The 15,729-nt window shown below is 48.8% G+C and overlaps 1 non-coding gene and 1 pseudogene across 1 annotated transcript; one reads left to right on the forward strand and one right to left on the reverse strand.

Moving 5' to 3' along the window:
- Positions 1-670: 670 nt before the first annotated feature.
- Positions 671-15,729, reverse strand: LOC131125253 (uncharacterized; annotated as a pseudogene).
- On the forward strand, positions 3,009-3,082 carry trnat-agu (transfer RNA threonine (anticodon AGU)). Its single transcript has one exon. It is a non-coding gene; the product is annotated as a tRNA-Thr (tRNA).

Genomic DNA, 15,729 nt, shown 5'->3' on the forward strand with positions numbered 1-15,729 from the left:
ACCTTACCGTTGACAGAGGGCGGAGAGCCAAAAACACCCCGGTAGAGTAATCCGGAAACCGAAAGCTGGACACTCGTGCACAGTTCACAGCAGACTCTAACCGGGATTGAGAAAACAAATGCTTTATAGACTCGCCCGTGCGAAAACAGGTGGCCAGCCTGTCTCCGCAGGAGAGGAGTCGTCACCTCCGTCCTCTGCCTCAGGCACCTCAATGTCTCACAACATTCTAGTTCGTTTCTCACAACATTCTAGTTCGTTATCAGGATATGGGAATAATATTTATCCCGTTGCCGGAACAAGTTAAAAACACAGTTATATAAGTGTGAGCAGTCAAAAAGTGTGCGAAGCAAGTTATATAGCAAGTATATGAGTGTAAAAAACAAGTACAAAACATGCATTGCATAGCCATGTGGGTCAGCTCAGGACAACACAAATAACAATCTCTTCCTTCAAGGTGTAAGCACAATTTCTGACATAGATGACCTGCTAGGTGAAAACCGAGAGGAGAGCCTAGGAGGGACTGCAAACAGATAAATGTGTGATAAACAGGAGGGAAATGTTAGAATAAAATGTAAATTCAATTATTATTGTGTTAAGTTATCACCCTTATATCCGTTTGCTTAGACAATAGAGTTTTGACATACACTTTCGGTGCAACTTAGACACATCATCAGTGTTGTATCCTGGGTTCACTGGGTGTTTCGGGTCTCACAACAGACACCCTCGCCCAGGTGACCCAGCCGGGTTGATCAGTCCCGGCTTGTGTCTAAGTAGCTTTTGTTCTCCACGGATCTCCCCGCTTGATCCACAGCCATCTGGACGCCTTTTCTGCTGCGTCAGTGATGTTCTTGATGGCTCTTTTGTTATGCTGACCCTTCACTCCCAGCATCTTGAGTGCTCTAATGAGAGACTGGCCTACAAAACCTCTGCACCCGACCTCGATGGGGTTGCATCGGGTCCTCCATCCTCCATCCGTTGTTTCTGACACCGGGACCATGTCTGGCCCGAGAGTGGTCACTGCGATGTTCTCTGGGAATTTGAGCTGTCTCCCTAGGTCGACTTTCAGCTGCCAGTCTCGGGCTGTTGCCAGCAGCCCCCCTGCTTGACTCCGGCACTGCTTCGGCTTCTCCCCAGCCCTAACAAAGGCAATGGACTGCCTTGTTGGTTGATGGTATTTACTGGTGGAGATTCCTGTGCTGATGGCCTCTGCAATGACCCGCAGTACTTGGGCAGCAGCTGAGGATGTGTTCCAGTGATCCAGGACTCCGGCAGAGAGGGCAGAGAGGATTCTCCGCCAAGCCCCAGTGAAAGAGGTTGGACGGACTTGGGAGCACATCGTACACCGACTGGAAGAGGAACTCAATCCGGTGTGGCTCAGATCGCCATAGCTCTGTCCACGATATCTTCCGGTCAGCTGCCTCCTCCCATCGGGTCCATGCTCCCTGCTGCCGCATCCCTACTGTCCTAGTACAGCGGGCTTCCTCTACCTCTGCTCGGACTTCCTCCTGGATCAGCTGACACCTTTCCTTTCCCTGGGCCTTGGTGAAGTGAGGTATTTGGTTGCTCCCAAGGCCTGCCCGTCCGGAAGCCACTGTTCCGACCAGCTCACTGTGTCGTAAGCGGGACTCAGCCTGGTCTACCGCCTCATGAGCTTTCCATTTCCTGCCAGTTCGTACTTCTATGCCAGCCGAGGAGACTTTGATGTCATTAGAGTCCCTATACAGCAGCACCTCTCTTGCTCGGTTGACCATAAAGTCCTCCATCAGACTACTGAAGGGCAGTAGTCGGGAGGCTGGGAGGTTCCCAACTCCTCTGATGTCGCTTGGAGTGCTCCGGTGTCCTTCAAGGTACAGTCATAGATCTTGCCCAGGCTCTTAACTGGCTTCTCCCCCACCGATGGAATCTGGGTGCCTCCGACTGAGAAGCGAAACTGGTCTATGACTTTCCCCTTCTTCACCACCAGAGACCTGGATTTGGCTGGGTTGAAGTTCATCCGGGCCCAGCTAATGAGACGCTCCAAGCCTTGAAGGATCCATCTACAGCCCGGGACTGATGATGTAGTCACTGTCAGATCATCCATAAACGCTCTGATGGGGGGCTGCCGCATACCAGAGCGGGTGAGTCGACCTCTGCACTCCACCTCTGCTGACTTCACCAGCATATTCATGGCCAAGGCAAACAATATCACTGAAATGGTGCATCCCGGTATAATGCCCTTCTCTAGCCGATGAAATGCAGATTTCTTTTTTCCGGAAGTGACTCTCAAACTGAAGCAGCTGTAATAGTCCAGTATGAGGTCCTTGATCTTGCCTGGAATGTGGTGTCTGTCAAGCGAGGTTTCCACCAGTTTGTGTGGGATAGACCCGTAGGCATTGGCAAGGTCAAGCCACAAGACTGCCAGGTCTCCTTTGCCTTCCCGTGCCTCCCGGATCAGCTGGGTGACGACTCCCGTATGCTCGATGCAACCTGGCACCTTTGGGACAATAGTCTTGAGTGTTTTGAAGCAGCATTCCAAGACGCTGACCAGCTACTCCCAACACCACAAATCTTGCAGGTGCCTGGGAATGCCAGCAGCAACCTTGAAGAAGTTTCATCGTGCAAAATGTGCCAAGATAAGAACACATGCACAAAAAGTAATTATTCTCACATACACACACACACATAGACAACAAGTACAGCTTGTGCAACTGCTTGCTTCCCCCTCCACTTAGAGTTGCACGACCATGTATTAGGGACCTCCTAAAGAAAATAAAAAGAGAGGAGCATGAATGGCATACTCAGGGTGGACCGGCATGTCACTGGGTATGTTGTTTCACTCTCCTTGCTGCGAGTAACTTTGAATATTGTTGTCTGTCTCTTCTGTATTTAAGTGTTTTTACAAGTGTCCCAGGAGTTTGAACCTGACAGGGACTCTCAATTCACACGTGTTGGACTTTGGACTCCGTCCCTTGTATGACCATTTTTCCCCATTGACGAACTGTTTTTGTGTTGGTGCCGGATGCACAGCTGGCACTGTGGCTAAGCTGGTCAAAGTGCCTGTCTAGTAAACATGTGATCCTGGGTTCAAATCCCAGCAGTGCCTGGGTGCTTGGTCAGTGAAACTTTGGCAGCTGATTTGTGAACCATGTACTTCTTTTTGTCACTTGCCCTTCAAGAACGAATTGACGTTGCATCCACAGCTGACATGATTGTTGTGGATCCCATTACGCCAGAAGGTGCTTGAATCCAAAGAGTATGACATTGTGATGTGTTGTCATTCAGCGCTACTTTGCAGAGGCTCATCCACTTGACAGTTTAATTTTTTTTCTCTTACAGTGTGTCCCTACGTGGCATTGGTGGTTCAGTGGTAGAATTCTCAGACATTTGCTGCCAGCCAATCAGGATGCGACACAGACGTCAGACAAGCAAAGACACTCGCCTGCCACGCGGGCATGATTGCCATTACCATTACCATCTATCAGGGATGGCAACTGAATTAAGAATCAATGCCAGAAACCTGCCACAGGATTTCAGATAATGTTTTGAGGCAGACTGGTCATGATGCCTCTGAAGTTCACCAAAGCAGACCTGACTTAAAGTGACTACACTTCCAAAGTTCCCAGTGATGACTGAACCTCTCGCTCCTTGTTTCCCTGAGAAACTCATATCTTCAATTTAATTATTGAGAATTGTGTTTACCCACAGTCCTGGAAGATCGCAAAGGTGCTAGGTCGAAAAGGTTTACTTAAACAAGTTATTCCTTGTGTGCTGTTGTAGTCTCTGTCACGCAATTGGTCAGCGTGTTTGGCTGTTAACTGAGAGGTTGGTGGTTTGAGCCCACCCAGGGACTCTCAATTCACACGTGTTGGACTGTGGACTCCCTCCCTTGTATGAACATTTTTCCCCATTGGCGAACTGTTTTTGTGTTGGTGCCAGATGCACAGCTGGCACTGTGGCTAAGCTGGTCAAAGTGCGTGTCTCGCACTGTATCTTCAATTTAATTATTGAGAATGGCGTTTACCCACAGTCCTGGAACATCGCAAAGGTGCTTGGTCGAAACGATTTACTTCAACAAGTTATTCCTTGTGTGCACGGTCATCTCCTTGGCCTTCTCGGTGTTGAGGATGAAGGAGCAGAAATCTTCTGGCATAGTGTACTTGACCACAGAAGGAGGACCAACTGAGCTATCCAGGCCTTTGTAGAATGAGGACAACTCACAAACTGAAATCTTCTGGCATACTGTGCTTGACCTTGCAGAGAGGAGAGCTTCTTCTCTGGCTCTGAACAAAGGCGGTCGCATCTTTCCCCTCTCCTCCCTATCCCTTATCTTCCCTGCTTTGTTGTCCCTTGGTACTTTATGGAAACGATGTGAGGTGCCTGGCTTTTAACTAGCCGTGGAAAGACTTGTGTAGCCCCTCACACAAACCACGTGTCTTCCTCCCATGCACATGTTGCCAGCTGATCCTTGACATCAGCAACATTTTGGTTCTAGGACAATGGGGTCACCTGCCCCCATTGGTCTTTTCCAAGCAGTCACGGTGGCCGAGAGGTTAAGGCGTTGGACTTGAAATCCAATGGGTTTTTTTCTGTGACGCTTTGGTTGGGCATTTGTTGCCGCCATGCTGTTTACCTTGTGGTGGAGTACTGTTGGTTATGAGGGCCGGGGTGTTGTCGACGGGGGCTTTTGTTGTTCTTTCACGGTCTGCATTCTCTACACTGGTGGTCTAAATTTTGGGTAGAGGATAATGGGGTCCACTGTCCCCATTGATCTGCTTCTTGCAGTCTCGGTGGCCGAGAGGTTTGTTGCCACTCTGCTTTGACATGCTGTTTTCTTTACCTCTCCCCGGTCTTTCAGCGGCCTTGTCGAGGGTGTTTCACAGGTGGGTGGGTGGTGTGATGTTGGATATGGGGGCCAGTGGGTTGTCGCCGTTTTGTTGTTCCTGGAGCACATGAAGAAGAGTGGCCAGTACGGGGGGTTGAACCCATGACCTTGGCATTATTAGCACCACACGCTGACCAACTGAGCTAACCGGGATAACGGCAGAGAGCTGCTGGAATGACAAGGCGCTACGAAACGCGTATCGGGCGAGCCTCAGCGTCTGGGTCTCATCCCGAGCGGCCAGCTCATCTTGCACTTGTTGGCTGAGGCTCGCCCGATATGCGCTCCGCAGCACCTTGTCATTCCAGCTGCTCTCTGTCGCTATCCATTCGACTCGACAACCGGCTGCGGGAGCGCAGCGCACAGCGGAGCCTCTCCAACCCACAGGTCGGCTCCAAATCCCACCTCCTGGGGCTCTTCCGGCACCACTCCTCCCTCCCTGCTCCAGCAGCGGAGCGCCGTCTTACGACGTCGGGAGTGTCGTCCCCATGCAACTGGGAGCCAGTCGCCTTTCGTCAGCGGAGAGGAGTCACCGCCTATGCCTGTGGCTGTGCCTGTGCCTGTACTGTGGGAGTCCTATACACGATTTCCCGCTGTCCAGTTCGCTCAGCACGCCAACGCTCTTCCTCCACCAGGGATATTCCCCAGCTGCTGGCACTGCCCGCTCCAACCACAACCTCTCAATTCACACATGTGTTGGACTTTGGATTCCCTCTCTTGTATGATTTTTTTTCTCTTACAGTGTGTCCCCACGTGGCATTGGTGGTTCAGTGGTAGAATTCTCACTTGCCAAGCGGGAGGCCCGGGTCCGATTCCCGGGCCAATGCAACAGGGCTGTTTTTATACCTTTCATCGGTGGTCGTGTTGAAAAAAGTGCAAAGACCCTTTTCGGGACCAACACATGACCTCTGAATTCGATCAGAAAAGTCACACCTAACCACCTGAGACTTGATTATCTCAAAAACACTGTCAAAAGTGGCATTCTCATCCACAGCGTGTTTGAGCCTGCAACCTCAATGAGACGCCGTTGAACGCTCGGCCGTACTCACTCGCCCTAAAACAACAAGACCTTTGATAGCTCAGTTGGAAGAGCGGATGACTATAGTGTTTCAAGCTTGAATCCTGAGGTCCCAATATCAAGTCTGGCTCGAAGGACAAGCCGTTTGCTTATGTTATGTCTGCCAGGAAAGAATGGCAATACCGTCTACCGTCATTTTCCATTGCCTTTGCATTTGTGGTTAAGGCGATGGACTAGAAATCCATTGGGGATTCCCCGCGCAGGTTCAAATCCTGCCGACAACGTGCGATTTAGGGGGCACTCGGGGTGTCAAGACACCTGAACAGCTCACAGCTTCCAGCTCGCAACTCCCTTGTGGAAGGACCACAATGGGTCATCCTGAATAGCAGGTCATCATAGCTGCCTTCCTGGGGTCCACTGCTTGAAGCACACGCCTCACGTCATGCTCTCCTACAGTTAATGGGGGGGTCCGTCGTGGGGCCGGGAGGGGCTGGGGGCAGGGCTGGAGAAGATGAGTATCGCTGTGGTGTTTCAAAGCGGGCAAAGAAACTGTTGAGTTCCTGTCTTCTCTGCCAGAGACATGCTCAGGTCTCCTGACATCACATCACGTCCTCTGAAGTTAGTGATGCTCTGCAGCCGTGCTTTATGTTTGAGCAAACATGATCAAGAGTGTTTGCTCCTCGCGTTGGACACTTGACATGCTGATGAAACTTCGGGAGTACAGTCTTTATTTATTTATTTTTTTTATTATTTTTTTTTGTCCCGTCCAGCCATTGGGGCAGATAGTATTGTTGATCTGAATGCTCTTACATGCTAGACAGATTTGCTCTGTGTCAGGAAAGGTGTTGGCTACAACTTCCCTGTACCATGAAATTTTATTTGCCGTTATTTGATGTTTTTGTTATGCCATTTGGGGCGACTGGACCGGAGCAAGAAGAAGAACAGAAAAGAAGAAGAGAGAAGAGAAAGGTGGGGTCGGGGGGGGGTGCAGTAGAGGGAGAGACAAAAACAGCAGCAACAAGAATTCCCAAAACAACAACAGTGACAAACAGAACAGTTAAATGTCAATGATGGCTAAGGGTCACACTGGAGATGATATCAGTGAAATGAAACAGTCCAACTTACCAGTAGCAATAGTAACGATGAAGACATGACCCATGATAGTAAACACAATTGCAACCATACAGTTACAGTAATTAAAATCTCACTGCTTGACATCATTATTACTGTAATAATAGCATACCAATACTATATAAACATCAGGGATAAGATAGTAGATTGTATAGAAAAGCACCCATGTGCTGTGAGTGCCCATATGGAGGTGTGTTGTGTATGTGAATGCGAGTGTGTGAATGTGTAATTGTCACTGAGAATGACAAAAGGAGAGAGACTGCCTTCTACCGCCCAGCAAACCCCGCCCCGCGCAGCCAGGTCAAGCCCCCACCGCCAGAGATCCTCCGGCCCCGTGGGTGTGGGCAAAGCCAGGGCCGACTCCCCAAGACCCGCCCCCGAAGCAACTCCCCGAAGAGACCAGCAAGAGGCCATGGAGGAGCAATCCCAACCGGCAACAGGGCGCCAGCAGGCCGGAGGAGAGCCGCACCCCCGAGACCAGCGGGAGACCATACCCCACTAGGGCAGAAGGGCATCGAAGGCCACACACCCGTGGGCACAGGGGCGCCCCTGCCGGCCGGAAGGGAGCCCGTCCACGGCCGGAGGCACCGCCTCCCGCCCCCCACACACCCCCAGGAAGCAGAACCAGGCCCGCCCCAGGTAACCCCAGGCCCGACCACCGACATAGGACCGCCCCGGCCAGGACAGAAGAGGCCCGGGCACACTGCCCCATGGAGGACCGGGCGGTTGAGATGGAACGCCGTACGCCAGACCCCCGCGGAGCCCCCCCCGTATATCTACATGGCCATATACCCACATACACACCCACACATATACATATATATATATATATAATTATAATAAAACTAATCATTATTTATCTAAGTATTTAAAACAATAAATACATAAAATAAACTCAGACACATGCACACCCCAACCACTCAATACACACACATGCTGTGGACGTCCCCGGGTGGGGCGTCCGGGGCATCACAGAGCGGGGGACCCAGGGGTCCCAGACCCACAACCAGGCCCCGAGCCCAGGGAGGTACGGACCGCCAAGGCATAGCACCCCCAGACTCCCCTCGACCACGGCATCAGGGCTACGGCACTGTGGCAGACAAAGGAGCGGGCGAGGGGAGGAGGCCCGCACATGAACAAGCGGAGGGGGCGAGCAGGCGAGTGGTGAGGCGCTCCACTGCGCCGGCCGACATCCGCCGGGCAGCTCACCCCCGTGAGGGAGAGCCATAGCTCCAAGTCACGGGGAGGCCAAGCACCAGAGCCGAGGAGTTAAGACCACCGACGGACCCCACCATCCACCGGGAGGGCCAGCGGGACCCCCAGGAAGGCCAGGCAGACCAGACCAAAATATCCTGCAGCCCAGGGCACCCCGAGCGAGCCGCCAAGCCCCAGCAGCCAGCGGGCCAATCGCGGGGGTAGGCAGTAGGCTCTCCGGTCCAGCCCGCTACACCTGTGTGTGTGAAGATGGTATTGTGTAGATAGTGCAATTAAAAATTGGCCTGCCCCATATGGCTGACCTATGTGTGTGGTGTATGTGTATGTGTGTGTGTGTGTGGAGGGAAGCAGAGCAATGGTGGGTCCCATGCCTGCCCAGACCCCCCCCCCCCCCCCCCCCCCCCCCCCCCCCCCCCCCAGAACTGAGTGTCTAAGGTGCGGTTAAAATTGAAGGGTGACCAGCCAGAGGAATGCCGAGGACAAAAGGGCATCCGCAAGGAAACCCTTCGCCCCCGGCAAAACCAGTTGCAGGCCACCCCCCAAAGTCCTACATGTATGTGAGGTGGTGCAGTGCAGCAGGGAGGATCGGGGCCCCACACACGCCCACCCCGCACTACCGGCTAACCGAGCCGGGCAAGCCAGCCGCCGGGAGCAAGCCCTGGGCCACAGGACCAACCACAAGCCCCACCCAGCCCATCGTGGCTGCCAGTCCGGCCTGCCAGCTCCCCCCCGGAGGGCCCCACCAGAGATTGAGCCAGCTACGCCACCCCCGGACCACCAGGAGCCGCGGACAAACCACACGCCCCGAGGCAGCTCCTACAACCACCAGAACAGCAGGAACCGCGCCCCGGCAACACATCCGTCACCATGGCAGCCCAGGGAGTGACACCACAGAGACCGCAGGAGAACCGGGACCCGCATGGGGAAGAGCCCAACCCCGCCCCCCGGGCTCGTGAGTCAAGAGTGCCAGGGCGGGACAGAGACACACACACCAGGCAGCAGAGCCCACCAGGCAGACGACACCCCAACAGCCGCAAAAAGTGAATGCCCCCCCAGTCCCACCCTCCACCACAGCGCTGACCCGTCTCCACCACATCTCCCATCCACCCACGGACCCGCCAAGTAGGACACCCCGGAGGCGGGAAGACCGCCACCAGACCGGAGACAGAAGGGGCCAACCAGACACCGGCAAATAGCAGGGGCCGCCCGTGAGCCACCGGCCAGCCCCACCCCCCAACCCTTGGTCGAGGCCCCCCCACGACCCAGAGCCCACCACCCCGCCCCCCAAGCAAGCCCCCCGCTAATCCCGGCCCGCACCGCGCAGAGCACCACCCCCACCGCTATCCGCCCCGCTACCCACGCACCCACAGCCAGCACCCCCACCCGCCCGCCCCACATCCACCACAACCCAGCCATCCCCCTACCGAAGGGAGGGAAGCAGGTAATGCCCCACCCCAGCACCGCACCTCCCCACCCAGAGCCCAAGCTGCACAAACGAGACCCCCCCTCCCGTATGAGCTTACCAGGCGCCCCACCCGGGGCCATACACCTACCATACACAAAAATTAAAATTGAGAATAAAAATAATAAATGAAAAATAAAAATAAAGTAAAGTAATTGATAATAATAATAATCATAATAATAATAGTAATAATAATAATAGCAATAATAATAATAGTAATCATAATAATAACAATAATAATAATAACAATAATAGTAATAATAATAATAGTAATCATAATAATAATAATAATAACAATAATAATAATAATAATAATAATAATAATAATAATAATAACAATAGTAATAGTAATAGTAGTAATAGTAATAATAATAGTAATAATAATAATATTTATTGATAGTTATGTATGTATAATAATGATGTATAATAACTATTGATACTTAATATATAATAATTTATATATAAATATATATATAAATATATAATATATATATATAAATATATTTTCTAATAATTTAGATCTTTTAGCTATTTTAGATATGATAATAATAAATATATACATGCATACCTACACACACACATATATAGCCATATACATACCTAAGGGGGAAGGCTCTGCAAGGGCAGCGGGGTATAACCACCCGTGCCCACACCAAGGGCAGGGCCAAAGCCTCCCATGCCCACACCCCACGGTCCCACACAGTAGCCAGGCCAGAGCACCCAGGGCAAACCCGGCCCACCCCCAGGGGCGAGGGAGGCCGCGGAGGAACCAGCGCCACCGGACGCACACAGGCCCCCCCCAGCAGCAGCAGGCGCCCACCACCCACAGGATGTGGCTCCCCGTCTACCCACCACCCCGAGGGACGGCCTGCACCACCCCCGGGACGACCACCACCACCCCACCCACGCCCCATCCCCAAATCCGGACAGCCCCCCACCAACCCCCACCAGAACCTCCAGGGGGTCAGCCCAGCAGGAAGGGACAGAGATACACGGCACCCACCCGCTCACCCCCCAGACGCCAGGGCAACCCGGCGACCAAGACCATGCCCCAAGCCAGAGGAACGAGACCGCCAGGGGCAGAGACAGGCACACTCAGCCCTTCGAGAATTACATTAAGCGATTAATTTTAGAGATTAATTATTGGAGCCCATATAGATTGAAATTCTGACAGTTGTTCTTTGGATTCAGCAGACATTCTCTCAATTGCTATATGATCTAACAGAAGATTTTTGTAAAAGGCTATGTTCAGTTTTTTTTTGGATTTCCAATTGATAAGAATGGTTTTCTTGGCAATGCTTAACGCTGTGATGAGGAGTTGTGTGTGATTTGTTTCTACGTTGACTGTAGAAAGATAACCCAACAAGCATAATACAGGTGAGGAAGGAATAGAGGTCCCAAGTGCCAAAGAAAGGTCCTCGCACACTGCTTGCCAGAAATTACTAATGGGGGCACATGCCCACATGGAGTGTAAATAATCATCTACTACATGATCTGGGCAGTATACACAGATGTTGGAGTCGGTTAGTCCCATTTTAAACATTCTCTGCCCTGTGTAGTGTACTCTATGAATGGTTTTGAACTGAACCAACTGTAGGTTGGGATTTTTTATTAAACGGAACGAATTAAGGCATATTTGCTTCCAGAACTCAGGGTCACAGCTTGTAGATAAATCTAGGTTCCATTTGGAGACTGGAACCCCAACGGTGTTGTCACACTTTGACAAAAGAATGTACAACTTGGATAATGTTTGGGGAGTGGATACGTTTAAGAATTGGTCAATGGTGGGATAGCTTTCCCAAGATATGTTACGAAACCTAGCTCTAATTATGGATTTATTTGTGAGTATTCAAGAAATGTATTCTGGCTTAACCCATACTGTGTAACAAGGTAAGTGAATGACACAAACTTTCCCCCCCTTATGATATTTTCCAAGCAACTTATTCCTTTGTCATGCCATGTTGTAAAATCCAATGTTTTTTTTTAAGCAATATATCAGGGTTATTCCAGATCGGAGTGTACTGGCAAGGATTGAGCGAGGACCTAGTTATTTTTAAAAATTCCCACCAAGCTGTCAGAGTGGTTTTAATATTTATGCTTTTAAAACAATCGTGTTTCCTAAGGATTTGGCTTATGAAAGGTAAGTTAAAGATGGGGATTTCTTGGCTAAATGATTGTTCAATGTCTAGCCATAACTGATCCAAGGGGTTAGGTTTTATCCATTTTAAGATATACTGTAGCCTATTTGCCAGGAAGTAATTGGAGAAATTTGGCAGTTCTAAGCCCCCACATTCTTTAGATTTTTGTAATGTTTTTAGGCTTATTCGTGCTGGCTTATTTTTCCAAAGAAATTTATTTATATATGAATCTATGACTTAAACCAAGTTATAGATGGTTTGGTTGGGATCATAGAGAACAGATAATTGATCCTTGGTAATATCATCATTTTCACAGTGGATACTCTGCCCATAAGAGAGATCGGCAAAGTTCTCCAACGTTCAAGATCATCCTCAATCGATTTCAACAGTGGGGTATAATTCAAGCTGATCAGGTCTGACAGATTGGGGGAAATGTTGATGCCCAAATACCTGTGCTCTGGAAAACGAAATTAATGGGCAATACTATGGATTTAGACCAGTTAATAGAGTAGTCTGAGAAGGTGCTAAAGTTATTGATGAGTGTGATAGCTTGGTGCAGTGAGAAGTGTGAGTTTTTTAGGAAGAGTAACACATCATCAGCATAAAGGCTTATCTTATGATGAACATTTGTTGTCTGGATCCCTTTAATATTTCCATGTTGTCGAATTGCAGCTGCAAGAGGTTCAATGAAGATAGCAAACAATGAGGGGGAGAGTGGACAACCTTGCCTAGTACCTCTTTGTAAAGTGAATTCTGGAGAGATCAGATTATTGGTTCGAACGGAGGCCTTTGGGATGCTATATAATATTTGGATCCACGTTCTAAATGACTCTCCAAAGCCAAATTTCTGTAGGGTTGCAAAGAGAAATTTCCAGTTAACTCTGTCGAATGCCTTTTCAGCGTCTAGTGAGACGATTGTGGTTTCCAAATTATGGATGATAGAGTGATCAATCAGATTGGTTAAGCGGCGTACATTGCTAACTGAGTGTCTCCCCTTGATAAATCCTGATTGATCGGGATGTATTATATGAGGGGTAACTTTTTCCAGTCTTCTAGCTAATACTTTGCATATTATTTTAAGATCCGCATTAATAAGTGAAATTGGACGATAACTGGAAGGTAATGTTGGGTCCTTTTCTGATTTTAGCAAAAGACTGATTGTAGCAGAATTCATATATGGGGGTAGGCGTGCATTTTCTTTTATTTCCTGAACCATTTAAAAAAAAACTGGGGCTAGCAGTGACCAGAATGTTTTATAAAATTCGGCAGGAAACCCGTCCGGTCCTGGTGCCTTGTTATTTGGCATTTCCTGTAGAGCATCATAACGATCTGTCAGTGAAATGGGTAAGTCCAGGGTTGTCACCTGATTTTTTTCTAATTTTGGTAATTCTATGGTACTAAGAAATGTTTCAATGTCTGGAACAGAAGGGTTAATCTGAGGTGTGTATAGTCTTTTATAAAAGTCCCTAAAGACTGAATTAATTTCCTCCGGAAGGTGAGTGATGTTACCTTCTGAGTTTCTAATGGAGGAGATAGAGTTTTTTTCTTTATTAAGTTTTAGTTGGTTAGCTAAGTATTTTCCAGATTTATTGGCATGTTCAAACTTCTCCAAACGTAGTCTTTGTAATTGGAACTGAATTTTCTTATCAGTAATTTCTTTTAAATCTAATTTCAATTTTCTAAGGTTATTCAGAGTATTCTCATCCTGTGAATTTGCATAAGCGGTTTCAAGGAGTTTAATTTTTTCCTCCAATTCCAATAATCTTTCTTTCTTTTTCTTATATGATGAGTAGGAGATAATTTTCCCGCGCATTACTACTTTTGCTGTCTCCCAGAGAACACAAGCCGAGGTTTCCGGTTGGTCATTAAAATCTAAAAACATTGTCCACTCTCTCTCAAAGACCTTTAAAAAGTCTGGGTCTTTAAGCAATGATGTATTAAATCTCCAGCATTTAGTAGGTGTACTTGTGGTTTGGTTAGTAAGAAAGAGAGAGACTGGTGCGTGATCACTAATAATGATAGGGTGTATGTGAATATTTGATATGTCAGATAAGATTGAGCTACTTGTTAAGAAGTAGTCAATTCGGGAGTACGTGTGGTGCACTGGTGAGAAATAAGTTGAAGTCCCCTCCCAAGATCAAGCTTGAATCCAGGTGTGCAGAGAGAGAAGAAAAAAAGGTGTGAAAGAAAGAGGGGTCATCAACATTAGGACCATATATGTTGGCAATGCAAAATTTAACATTGTCCACAGATATGTTAATTATTATATATCTACCTTCTATGTCTATAGTATTGTTGAGCAGTGTAAAATTGACCCTCCGGCTAATTAAAATGGCTACGCCCCTCTGTTTGGAGTTGTAGTTTGCTAGGTATATGTGTGGAAACTGTGGTGAGTGAAATGTATGGGCAGCTGCATTGGAGATGTGAGTCTCTTGCAATAAGACAATGTCTGCTTGGATATTCTTTAGATGGTTAAACATTTTTTGTCTTTTTTCTCGAGACTCGACTCCCCTGACATTCCAAGTGACAAATTGCAGTGAGGACATCCTCGACTAGCTTATGATGATATGTGTGTGTATATATGTGCAAGTGTGAAGTATATGTGCCTGTAGGTAGTGTAAGCATATACTATTACATATATGCTTAAAGTGCACATGGGCATATTATAATGTAGTCCTCCTGATCTGACTAGTGAAGGTGTAATGTTGGTGTATGCATGTGTGAGATATGCGTGTGTGTAAGTGGCAGTGTTGTAGATTTATGTGTCAGATGTACAGTACGAGCCACCTGTGTACATGGATGTGTGTCTTTATGTACAATGTTTGTATTTGCGGGTTTGTGATAATGTGAGTGTGTGTGAACTGTATAGACATGCTGGTACAGAAAACAGACAAGTGACAAACAGGAATATAAGTGAGTGAAAGAGGGGAAAGACAGTGAGAAAGTGTGCAAGACAGGGAGGAAAGGAATGAGGTGACATGCAAGGAAGAAAAATGGGGAGTAATTTGAAGGCAGAGTGCAGGCGTTAACGAGGATGAGCGCGTTATGATATACAAACCTTTATCATGTAACTATGAAAAAGTAGGACGTTACCTTACCTTACCAAGCATATTCAGTTACCATGTTAGAATGATTAATACAGCCACGGTGTAATTTCACGATCGCGGTATAGCTGTCCATTAACAAAGAGTTTGTCCACTGTGATGACAGCTCGGCACCCCTCGTTGATGAACTTTTTTCGGATAGGGAATAGGCGACGGCGTCTGTCGAGGATCTCCCTTGGGAACTGGTCGTTCACGCTGAAGTCCGTCCCCTTCAGCTCTCGGCCTCGGCCTTTCACCTGCTCCTTCTGCTTGAAGTGTTCAAATTTTGCCACGATGGGTCTCGGTCTTGTATTTTCTGGCTTCTTGGCTCCCAGGCGGTGGACGCGATGGAAGGTGATGTCCCCGATGACGTCAGCTGGGAGCTTGAGCCGTTGCGCCATGAAGGCCCTTACGGATTCTTCCGGGTCTTCCTCGGATTTCTCCGGAATTCCTGCAAAGACGAGGTTGTCCCTCATGCTTCGAGCCTGAAGGTCCAAGATCGTTTCCTTCATGGACTTGTTTTCCTGGCGGAGTTGTGAAACTCCGTCGGTGAGGGACTTCACCGATTCACGGAGGGTTGCGTTCTCCGTCACCAAGGAGATTATTTGTTTTTGGCTGAAGTCCAGAGACTCACGGATGGCCTGAAATTTTTTATGGAGTACCTCGACAAGAGCCAGGCAGCCGTCCAAGCAAATCAGCCTCTTGTCGATGGAATCGAGGATGTCCTTGATGTCTGTGCCTGGTGGCGAAGTCTCCCCAGGGGAGTCTTCAGGACGGCTACGCTTGGAGTTCGGCGTCTTGGGTGACTTGCCCGACTTGCCCAT

Source organism: Doryrhamphus excisus, chromosome 3, assembly GCF_030265055.1.
Source record: "Doryrhamphus excisus isolate RoL2022-K1 chromosome 3, RoL_Dexc_1.0, whole genome shotgun sequence".
Taxonomy (NCBI): Eukaryota; Metazoa; Chordata; class Actinopteri; order Syngnathiformes; family Syngnathidae; genus Doryrhamphus; species Doryrhamphus excisus.